Source organism: Botryllus schlosseri, chromosome 3, assembly GCF_051294905.1.
Source record: "Botryllus schlosseri isolate E-star chromosome 3, Bs_hap1, whole genome shotgun sequence".
NCBI classification, from domain to species: Eukaryota; Metazoa; Chordata; class Ascidiacea; order Stolidobranchia; family Styelidae; genus Botryllus; species Botryllus schlosseri.
This window is the reverse complement of record NC_137238.1, coordinates 4659573-4671884: the sequence shown is the minus strand read 5'-3', so window position 1 is coordinate 4671884 and position 12312 is coordinate 4659573. Positions and strand designations below refer to the sequence as shown.

Sequence of the window (12312 nt, the reverse complement as noted above, 5' to 3'; positions counted from 1 at the left end):
GAAATGCATACCGTATAATGCGTATGGTGACAATTGCATCAAAGAAGATTTGAACTCAACTATATGGAGAGTGTGATTTCTTGTGACTTTAATTACTACTCGTTCTTTGCCACATTGCCTATATTTTTAATCTGAGTATTACGCATGCGAGGTAAGTAGGCAGCGGAATCGTGACATATTAGTGAACTGGCTTCAAAGTTAACGAATTTTCTGTTCAGTTGATACAGCCAGTGGTTTTAGTCATTCATTAAGCAAGTTTTATGTTTTAAATTCAAGAAACCTTTCGCTGGCCGCAACAGAATTGCACTTTGCCACGGTCTGCCGTAGACTGTGGTTGCGGTCCGCATTATCATGCAAGACCGGAAACTGTCTGCCGGCCACTCAAAATCCCTTCGCGGGCTGGATCCGGCCCGCCGGCCGTATGTCGGCCGCCCCTGCTATATAAGCTACTGACTGCGTGATTTCGAATATACCAATTTATCTTTATCAATATATATAGTCCTATTTCAATATGAACCAAATGTACTATATCGAGTTAAATTACTTTTATCATAAATTTAATAATTTGCTTTCGAACGGCTTCCCCCACGTAGCCAAATGTTTGTCAGACTGCACCAACAATCTTGCTATTGTCAATCTAGTTGAATCGGACATACAACTACTACTATCCGACACTAGGTTTAACAGATTTCAAACTTTCATGACTGTGTATGTTTAACCAGCTACACAAACTATAACGGTTACCGCACCTCCGAAACTCGCGGGAAAAAGTGAAGGCAGGGGCAAAATAAATATCCAAATCAATAGGATTAATCCTTAGCATTGCGATAATGCCACATTTTCTTGAGGCGGAAGTCTGTTTCATATAAAACATATTCCAGTTGAGACTTAGACTTCAATGTACTGATATATGGATATTATCAGAACCAATGATTAGATCATCTAAATAGATGAGAAAGCTGATCTAACTATTGATACTCAGAAACGAAAGTCTAACGGAATTTGCAATAACAAAAGTCGTCACAGATCAGCCGCAACGCGCATCATATATTATACAAATGCTTGAATTGAATTCGCATACCTTAAAGGTCCTGTCTACTTAACATCACCGTAATTTCTTTTCTATTGGCGGATAATGTGACGAAGACTGATATACCAGCAACTCGATATCGTCACTCATCCACTCGGATATTGGATTCCCCTAAAGTGGATTCACGCAAGCAAGTGTATTCTCACCCGAAAGATCCTGCAATCCTACTTGTAAAATGTGCCGATGAATATTGTAATTGAAGAGCGGGCCATGGAAATTACGAGACTACACTGCAAATTTTGCGCTCGGGCGATATGATATTGTATCTGGCATTATATTCAATATTTGTTATTAACCTGCTTACCAAGTGAAGCTTTTTGTGATATTCGCATCCACTTGATGAACGATGACCTGAATGAAATATGTGCAGGTTGTTATTATTCGAAGTCAATGTAATCGATGAGGAATATCGAGAAATTCGAACATAATGCTATCATTTATGGAGAGCTGTTACTGACTTTATAGTAGGATTGGAAATTATGATGATTCCCTCCCAATATAGTCATTCATGTTTCAAGGTTTACAGCGTGGTCTATAGTCGGCGACCTTGTTCATCATTTCCCAATACTCCAGTTGTTGATGTTGCGTTGTTGTTGTTCATTAAACAGATAATTTGTTTCTCATCGCCTGTGCTCTTCTGCACCACGGTCGATGATCGAATTAAAAAGGAATGCTTCGCATTCAACGATGTCGCACAATAACGATATTGCGAGAAATAACACCGCACGAATCGCCCCAGCAGAGCCATAACGGCAGTACTATGTACTTAAGCTAGGATAATTCGATTCGTCTTTTTGTTCCGCTCTAAACTTGGCTGTTGCAGTAACTTTCTTATGATACTTCAATTTTTTCAAAATATTGTATTTAATATGGTATGCTCCTCAATTACTTAATCTGGATTCTATCAGACGTCATATCCAGTGCTGTATGAATCGAAAAGTAGCGCAACCCACAGATTTAATGAAACTATAGACGTCGTCATACCACCATATCACAAAATACAATGTGTGCAAATATTATAACTGTTCTGACTTAGACTAGGGTCACCATAGGATTTGTCTTCTTTCAAGAGGATTTCTCCTCGGATGACTCCCAAATGTCCTCTTTTTGAGAATTTTGATTAAATATAGGGTAAATATCGAATGAAATACAGTAAATCAGCACTGAAGTGACGTCCAGGCAGCTATTTCGGGAGCGACGACGGAAAGCTGGCCTTTTTTATTTTTATTTTTTTTAGTTAACCAGCGGAGAATTCAACAAAAGTGCGGATTTATGGAGCCGAGCCGAAAAAAGAACCTTATTTTATTCAACCAACCACAAAGCAGGGTAAAATTCACTATTTTTTCCGAATTTCACGCCAGTATTCTGAGTCTGAAAATTTTGAAAAAAATGTGCTCTTCAGATTTCCTAAATTCCCGAATATTGTAACCGTAACTTAGATCCTATATCCTATGATCAGGAACGCATGCCGCTGAGTCCAATACCACTTTAATACCATCTCGGCAAATAACGAATGACCATGTCTACGACATCGGGTGCAATACAAAGGAGCGTAATATGTACCTAAACAATGGTTACTAACACCACAATACCAGAGCTGTTGCATGAATAAAGCAGTATACGCGGAATAACTGCCCCCGTTCTCAACAACACCACTCAGCTTGTAGACACGTCCACTATTTCACCGATTGACGCACTCATATTACTGGCGCATCTCATGCAATGATATGTTACCGCAAATATTCATGTCATTTGATCTTCATTCACAAATATAAAAGCCCACGGACTCTATGCAAATTCAAACTTCAGGTTGTTTTCACATCGATGCACTAGTCGTATTATCAATGTATGATCAGTATAACTATAGGTGTAAATTGCGTATAAAACATCAATAATCCACATCTTCGACTAGTATAAATCAAGACAAAATACAAAAGTGGTCCATGTTGGCTCGCAAACAATAATAGCTGAACACGATCCGTGCTGCTAGCAATCAGCTGGTACGCTACACCCTAGCTGTTTTCCGTCTGGCTCGACATTCAATAACATATGCAGCCGTCAAACCTGTAATATATAGCATCAGAGCTAGCAACTGATACTTTTCCACTTTCATCCCAAGTCGTTGAAGATATTGATATAAAATTTATCACCCGTAGCGAACAAACGTCCGATAACTATGACACGTGCTAATAGGATTTGTGTCGCCTATCAGCAGGTAACGTATAGGTATATAAGTAACATAAGTCATGATCAAAATTTGAAATCACGTGGCTTGAATCATTACAGCAGTCCATTGTTCTTGTTATCACGCTCATGTAATTTCCTTATCGGCTGGCACCACTGCTAAGTCATTAGAATCGACCAACGTGCCTCATAACCTGTACGAATAATAGTATTGATCATTCGAGTTTTTACAGTTTATATTGACTTGGCATGCAATACTTATTAGAAAATTACCAAGTACAGTATAATAGATCATGAATGTGATCGTATCAAATATTTGCTCCCGACCGGGGGGGAATTCCTCACTTAGATGGAATTTTGTAACTTTTAGGGGGGATCTGGCTGCAGGATAGCAAGTAAAGGTTCCCTATGCCATTCACAATATTTTTCATTTTTAATGCCGAACTGTAACGTATACGAGTTCATCCCAATTGTGTCACCGATCTTCAGCTAGAAGTGTGTTTAAACGCAATTTGAAATATTTTCTTTCGTAGAAATTCCTCTTGGTTAATTTTCATCTGGTGGTTCCGGTGTAGCAATATTGCGGCTCGAGAGACGATATTGTTGAGTTCGCGACAGACACTCGACTAAATTGCTTCTATATTCTTCAACAAAGTAATTATTACCAATAGATCCACAATTAGCTACCTTGCGAGAACCTCTCGAGAACTTCACTTTTCGGCATGGGTGAATAAGAATTTAGAAGATGCCATTTCCATCAGCTCTTTCTGTAAATCTGATCTTTAGGGTGTTCTTACGAAGAAGTTCGGTCTGAAAATATTTTCGACTAAAAAACTGACAAGTATTTTCATGAAAAAAACTTGATTTTAACGAAATCCGGCCTTAAATGAAGAATTCCAGCAGTTATATCACGTATTATGGTAAAAATAATCAAAATCTGTTGTAGTACAACGAAAAATACTTTCCTACATTATCGGGTGAAAATTGTGTGCCCTTACTAAGTAGCTTGCCAAAAATGGAGAAGGAACGTCTTGTTGCACACTCTATAATAAACTTAAACTCATAAGATATTTACCACTATTCCAATTATTTCGTGGCTATACCTTGGGGCATCATTACACTTTGTGTAATGTGTAAGTAATCGAGTCGGAAGTGGGCAGTGATGTATTACCAAAGTGTCCACTTTCGGAATAGTTGGGACATATTTGTCGTGGAGCTTTAAAGCCGCGGCGCAGTCCGTTAAAAGATGGTTGTACGGGGAAAATGACCCTTTTTACTCAGAGGCCTCCCTTCACTTAGGGGGGAATTTCGACGCATATATCTGTCAAAGTGGTCCACGAGACGAAAAAGATAGGAACCACGGGAAAAGAGACGATGAATTATGCCATGATTTCTAATGGAAGGCATAATCCTAAATGATATTTTAATATACATATGACAAGTATTAAAATAACCTCGTCTAAGAGGTTCATTTTTTCCGGTAGTGAATCGGGAAAAGAAAGACGACCAATTTATTGACACATTAGACTTTTGTTTCATCCGCAAAAGTTTCCCATATCTCGTGCAAATTAGTATAAAGATCTTCAGGCCGATAAAAAAAGCTTTCCTTCGACATTAGGGTTATTGAGGTGTGCCTGACATTGGCGATTATATAGAAATTTAAATTCGTGCACTGAATTCATGCACCGAGATACATCGCCATCACAATCGTTGACGGATTGAGCAATTTAGGACCCTTTCCGTTAACAATGTAGACCTGAATCGGTAGTTCAGATCAGAGTTGGATCAATTGTAATTTGTAAATGTAATTCAATGTAATTGATTACACTTTTCAATGTAATTGTAATGTAATTGTAATTGAATCATTTTTATTTTGTGTAATTGTAATTGTAATAGTAATTTGACAAAAATTTTGCTCAATTACAATTTCAATTACATTAAATTGCTATTGAGACCTGACAAGCACAACATAAAATAGATTTATAATGCATTCTCTTTAAATGTCGACAAGGAATTTGGTGAATCCATTCGCCGAAGCCCTTGACTGCGCCCTTACGGGCGAAGTTTTTTTTATTTTTACCGCTATGCTGGCCTCGGCTGCCATTGTATACAATTTTTAGATTACTAACCAACGGAAGGATTCGCAACACGTGACTCACGATTGAATACGCCGGGAAGCGGACTGCTGAGCCGGCTAAAAGCAGCAGAATTGATAGTCCCATAGCTGGCGATCCAAGCGTCGAAATTTTATATGTATGGTCCTAATCGAGAGGTAGTGTCGCACTGATTCCGCAATAAAAGTATATTTCCAGGCAAATGGTACCATCCCAAAATAGTCGTGAAAGTCTGGGAATCGGCATTGTTCTGAACAATCGCTGGGCGTAATTGGTAATTGTTGTGGTCATGCTGCTGCAGCGCTCTCACTTTTCAGAACAGTCGGCCTTAAACGGCTATTTTGGAGCAGTTACATTGCCCTGACGAGATTTTATTTTGTATTTTCGGAATTAGTACATCAATAGCTTACGATAAAAACCAGATGCATCAAATTTGGACGCATGGATCGCCAGCTCTAGGACTACAAAGTTTGCTGCTTTTAGCCGGCTCTGCGGTACGTTTGTCGGTGCATTCATCCGTGACTCACACTTGCGCATCTATCCGTGGGTTGGCAATCTGCAATACGATTTCAGATCACGATGCTGCATCGTTACTTCGTCTGGCTAACTAACCAGACCTCTGGATATTATATAACGTCTTATCTGACAAAGCACGATTTTGTTTTTACTCCTCATCCTAATTCCTACGTCCCTCGATGAAAATAATATTATTTCTTCAATTATATACTATATACGCAAATCCAACACGCGCATATATTATAATCCTTTTTCAACGACATACTGCACCCTATCCTTAATCCTAACCCATAGGAAATTAGGTAAATAACATTTTACATTTCCAATTACGTGAGCCATAATTACCGAGCATACAAAACACGATTATATTACGTCACAATGACATCTTACATAGCATACTATGTACGCACATAAACGCATTTATTACTACACAATCTGAAGTAGACTTGAATTGTTGTTAAATACGACGCTACGGTTGTCAAGGAGCACGGTTGAATTTATGATTATTCAATTACATGTTCAACAGCAGCAATTGTAATTGTAATTGTAATGTAATTGAAGCATGCAAGGAGTAATTGTAATTGTAATTGTAATTTGATATTTTTAGCATGGAGTAATTGTAATTGTAATGTAATTGAAACTTGCATGAAAGTAATTGTAATTGTAATTGTAATTGAACTGAAATAATGTAATTGATCCAACTCTGGTTCAGATTCCGCATTACGTCCGGGTAAGACAAGATTTATTTGAAAACTTACAGAGCAATGTATGTAGGCTACATTAAACTTTGCGTTGTTATTCTGGAATTCTAATGCTGAATAGATGAAGAAATGGTGGTGTATTCAGGAGATTTTTTCAAAGCTAAATCTTTTATTAAGAAATGCTTACACGTAAATAATCCCTCAACATATAGCAAACGAAGAACGTGTTCAATAGGGCTCTTCAAAAATGACTTTTTTCTCAAATCGTACTGGCTACTTGATAAAATTCTTAGGTTACCTAATTTAAGCCTACACACAAAATTTGGTTCAATTCCAGCCAGTAATCGCTTTGCTACAGGAGAAGAAAGTTTCTATTTATTATATAAAAATAAATGATAAAAAATTTGAAAGTTTTCTGTTCACCCCATGAAAGTGTTAGGCTTTCTATAGAAACGATGCTCACCAAATTTGGTTCAATTCCAACCAGTGGAAGCGGAGTTATTGCCGTCGAAGAATTTGGATTTGAATAAAATAGTATTTACGGTGACCGATTCTTTCTTTATTTATTATAGTTCTGCTCACTGTAAATACTATTTTGTCCTAGTATCAACACATTCCGAACATACCAAATTATGTCTGAGTGTCAGAACACAGTGCGAACATACCCCAGACATGATGTCCTAGTTGCAATACAGTCCGAATATACCCCAGATATAATGCTGTCCGATCGTTGACATACAATATCTGTTTACGAAGCGATCAGTAATCGGTAGATTCATCACGGTACTCAACCGTAAATCACGTGTTGCGAGTCTATCCGTGGGTTAGTTATCTATAGTACTGGTATGTATGGATTTTAACGGTGTTGCATACCGATATCAGCGACTAGCTTTCGAATTGTATATTTTGATGATGTGATCCAACGCTGTAGCAAGTTACATAGGGTCATACATACATATGTCCTCCGTTGGGAGGATTTTCCCTCCTTTTTTAGGTTTCTCAAAATGTCTTCCTAGGACACCTAAATGTCCTCCTTTTTGGTAATTCGTCCTCCTTTACAGCTTTTGCAGCTAGGATAACGGACAGGTTCGACGGAAAATAGGGATAAATGACGGGAAATAGGTAATATGGCAGTTCGAGCTGGTCATTCGGGGTTCGAACGAAAATGACGACTTGTTTTAGTCAACGCCACTGAATTCAAGTAAAAAGTGGGTAAATTTGGAGTCGAATGAATTTTTTCCAGTCAACTCAACAAGATTTCCAGTAAATATTACAAAATCGACTGTTTTCAGTTTCGATCAAGTAACTTTTACGATTTGGCAAAATATAGTAACCCTAAAGTTACAAGATTACCACTAACTAATTAGGGTTGTAATTTCGTCATGAAATCAAGTATCTATACGTGTGATATGGCATCTCACTTACGGCAAATTATTGCGATAGACCCAAACCGGTAGAATTAATCAAGCGTGACCTAACAATAGAAAAACTGGAGTTTCTGTTTCATAGTCAAATTCGATGACGTGAGATTGAAAATTGTCAGCAAGGAGATTATGATTAGAATACAGATGGAAACTGTTGATGCGCGAAATATTGCATCGATGACCTATTTTTATTGATTAATGCTTCACAGAACTTCGCAGCATGCAACTGGTTGCCTACACCTTCTGTATGTCATATGTCTGTGAAATCTTAGCATGGTAGCAATATATCTCCATTTGTTCGATGTGTGAGGCTTGGGTCGTGAGATGCTAATGAAACTAAGATTTGGGTTGGGTTCTGAAATAACTGAGAACAATTACATTACACCTGGGGTGTCAGACATACGACTCGCGGGCCGCATCCGGCCCGCCAAGCGTTTTCATCCGGCCCACGAAGCAATTCTGAGATTTTAAGTAAAAATACTATCAATAAATATTCCCACAATATGGCAATTGTCGAACATGTTCATACGCCGCATTATAACCATCAGACAGCGGTGTTGTGGTTTCACTGTGGTCCCCAGTAGATGCAAGTCGATGGTATTGACACCCAATTCCAAGAAGGCAAATATGGGCTCACCGAGTTCAGAGTTTTATAGAAATATGGATCAAAATGTAGTTATTCACAGAAGCGAAAACGCCACCGCGAAACCATTATATGCCGGCTACATGGAGACTGAAACAGTTACAAAAAATATAATTAAAATATGCGCGGTTTCGCACTACGTTTACAGTATTTCTCACAATGCATACGCAGGGCTAATGCGAGAGCAAAGAGGGCATAGAAATATGCAAACTCATATCGTCGTTAGAGCCACCATATTTAGCCAGCCAAGTATCTTATTCGCCAATTACGGTATTTACAAATAACGGTGTGGCTATAGAATAGAGTCCATATGATCCTATATATTATGTAATTTAATATTTCGTATATAGGCTTGATACGTAGTCGAATGAAAAGCAAGGGCTTGGATTAGGAGGTAGCATCTTGGAATTGGATTGGTCTGGCCCGCGACCTGTCTGAAGGTTTGAATCCGGCCCGCAACCACAGTTGAATTTGACACCCCAGCATTACACTAAATGGACTTGTTGATTAAACTACGTGGACTCGTATATTAATGTCGAGGGAAAACTGCCATTGATATAATAATTACCGTTAACACTTAAAACGGCCAACAATTTCTTTTCAGGTATCCATTGGTAGATTCTTCTCAATAACACCACCGTACTAGTAACAATAATAATAATTCGAACAATGAAACCACCGCCATACGCTGGTTGCTTGTACTGGTTCTTGCTTTATTGAAACATAACATGAGGCAGCCGATAATTTGAGAACTCCGATAAATTGACGCTACCTTTTATACGAGATCTTACGACAACACTATACGTTCAGGGTGTTAAAACCACCCAAAAGCTCATTTGACGACACATAATATTACATTGTAAGCTCGCGTAACGATTGATTTTAAATTGTCACAACATGCAATTTATTCGTTCGGAAAATCCCCTCCTCCAGATCGTTATATGCAATCGGTTTCGCGACAGCGGGAATACCGTTTGCACCGCTACATCACTTACTATTCCAAATTGCAAGTAACACTACTACTAAGCACATGTACTTATATATTACTCTAATATACAAATTCGATGATGGTGTTATAGATTTCCAACTGACTGAAATTTAATTCAGGCGGTGTATTCGTATCATCAATCTCATGCTTATAATACGACTTTCATATCGGCTGTGGGGCCAAAGACCAACGCTTTTGAGGGGTGGACAGACGATGTACTTTTTTGGCCCTGATTTTGTGAATTCCTGGTGTTTTCGGATGGCTCATTTTATTCGTAGTACCCAAACTAGCTACTTCTAGTGGCAGTGGGCAATAAACAAGGTAGCGCGACAAGGTGCTTGGTTTGACTCCGAAACGCTACTTCTCTGGATATTGTCGACGAGACTGAGATTATGCGAGTTGGCGTGGTCGGTTAAATCCGCGGCCTTCGACGCGGAAGACTGTAAACGAATCTCGGCGGTAGCACGTTTATCTGGGCAAGGTAACTTTACCTACACCCAGCAGACTCCCTACTGTCAGATCACATAGAAGCCATCATGATTATAATTAGTTACTATCAAACCTTTCCAAATATATACATTCAAAAAACGGTTGCATACTTTACATTTTGAATTGATTTCAATTTTTGAAAGTCCATCAGTCCGCCAAATACTTTTTTTGAAATATCAGCTGTCAGCAAGGTGGAAAAGGTTGAGAACAACAAGCGGTTAGGTTTCAATTTGAATCAGCAACCGCTGAGTTTTAATCATTTGATATGAAAATCCCTATGTTTTATTCGTTTGGTGCAAAATCTTAAATCTTCTGTTACATGGCACTTGTCCAGTATACAAATTATTTTTCTAGCAGCAAAGTCGGGACCGGATTTCTTTAAGCACAACCAAACATCAAACATCGATCATTACGATACTATTTAACTCTCTAGTAGACAGTGTAGGCTATATCACCCTCCTTTTCATAGCAAGTGGTATATATTCTTAATGACAGGATACTCGTCAGTGGTTTTCTCAATCATACCACTACATAGAATATCTCCCGACTACGTGTTCATAATCTATCACTCGAGACGCAATAATTAATAATCGTCAAAATATATTTACATCTGAACAAGACGCACACAATGTATAATGCGATAAGACACGATGCGATGTATTGAACAGATAGAAGCTGCATGCCGAACGACCAGCAGTTGCGGTCTCTTGAACTGGCATCCCTCTCGACCTTTTGCCCGATGTCGCAGTTCTTTTTAAATGGTAATATCTATTCCGCGGGTGGTTCATGCTATTTTCATGCCTTGTGTATGCGTTCAATGTATAATGCGATAAGACACGATGCGATGTATTGAACAGATAGAAGCTGCATGCCGAACGACCAGCAGTTGCGGTCTCTTGAACTGGCATCCCTCTCGACCTTTTGCCCGATGTCGCAGTTCTTTTTAAATGGTAATATCTATTCCGCGGGTGGTTCATGCTATTTTCATGCCTTGTGTATGCGTTCTTACGTCGAGTGTTTTTCCTGAGCATTTTGGTCGAGTTAAGAACATCGACGCGGGTGAAGAGGAGACCAGAATAACCTCCGACGCGGAATCGAATCCGGGCCGCCCACAGCAGTTGATTATCGTCACCACTACGCTAACTCCCCCGCTAAATGACAAGCACAGCTAATTTTGTCATGTGATAATGAGAAATAGAGATCACAAATCAAATGTTTCAACCACGAACGTCAGTTCCTTGTTTACAAATGTTCAGTGTACGACAAATCGGCGTGAAGGAGAAAAGTTGATTCTTCGTGCCTCGAGCTAATAGAACCGGTATTACAGTGGTTCTCAACCTTTGTGTCTTCGCGGACCCCTTTTGAACCTTCACGGACCTCCGAGGACACCCTCAAGATTTAATTAAGTTTAGCTTAATTATTGTGCAACCGCCATCTGTCTTGTGCAAATATCAATGCAGGCTGGCGATAAACAGCGACAAAATGAGAATGAAAATAAGATCATACTATAAGAAGAAATGGGGTAGGTTTATATTATTTTGAAGCTAATTCTGCAGCTGCATTTCTTGAATATATGTCTTGAAAATTCCCGCCTTCGATTTGATCCATATCCACAAAGATGGGTTGCGGCGAATATAATATTACCGTCGACGACACCTTTGGGTATGATCGCAGACAGCAAATGGAGAAACAGATTTTAAATGAAGCGATCACGTCCAGACTATAGTCATTTCTATCTAGCACAGTGGTTCTCAAACTGAGTTCCACGTAGGCTTACCATACGTCCTCTTTTAAGAGGATTTGTCCTCTTTTTTGAGATTTTGTCCTCTTTTTTGAAAATTTAGGTCAGATTTAGAGCAAATTGCGTGTGATATACCGCAAATTAGCACAGAAGTGAAGCTCCGGCGGGTATTTCGGAGTGAAAAACGGTGACTTCAGCTCTGAGCGAAAAGATGACCTTTTTTTTTCAATCATCCACCTGACAATGTGGAGAGAAAAACGGTCTTTTGAGCTCTGAGCGGGATAGATGACCTTTTGTTTTAGTCAACCGATCACAAAGTGGGAGAAATTCACCGTTTTTTGAGAATTCTACTCCGGTTTTGCAACTTGCAAATTTCTGAAAAAGTGTCCTCTTTTCAGATTTCCAAAATATGGTAAGCCTAG

The 12312-nt window shown here is 38.9% G+C and overlaps 1 protein-coding gene and 1 long non-coding RNA gene across 2 annotated transcripts in view; both read right to left on the bottom strand.

The window, feature by feature from the left end:
• LOC145436591 (uncharacterized) overlaps positions 1-12312 on the bottom strand; it is a 160781-nt gene that overhangs the window by 48586 nt on the left and 99883 nt on the right. The gene's annotated exons all lie outside the window — the stretch shown is intronic.
• LOC145435642 (uncharacterized) lies at positions 782-3455 on the bottom strand. The gene is made up of 3 exons (XR_013913925.1): positions 3155-3455; positions 1395-1441; positions 782-1246 (listed from the first exon to the last, which is right to left on the bottom strand). It is a non-coding gene; the product is annotated as an uncharacterized LOC145435642 (long non-coding RNA).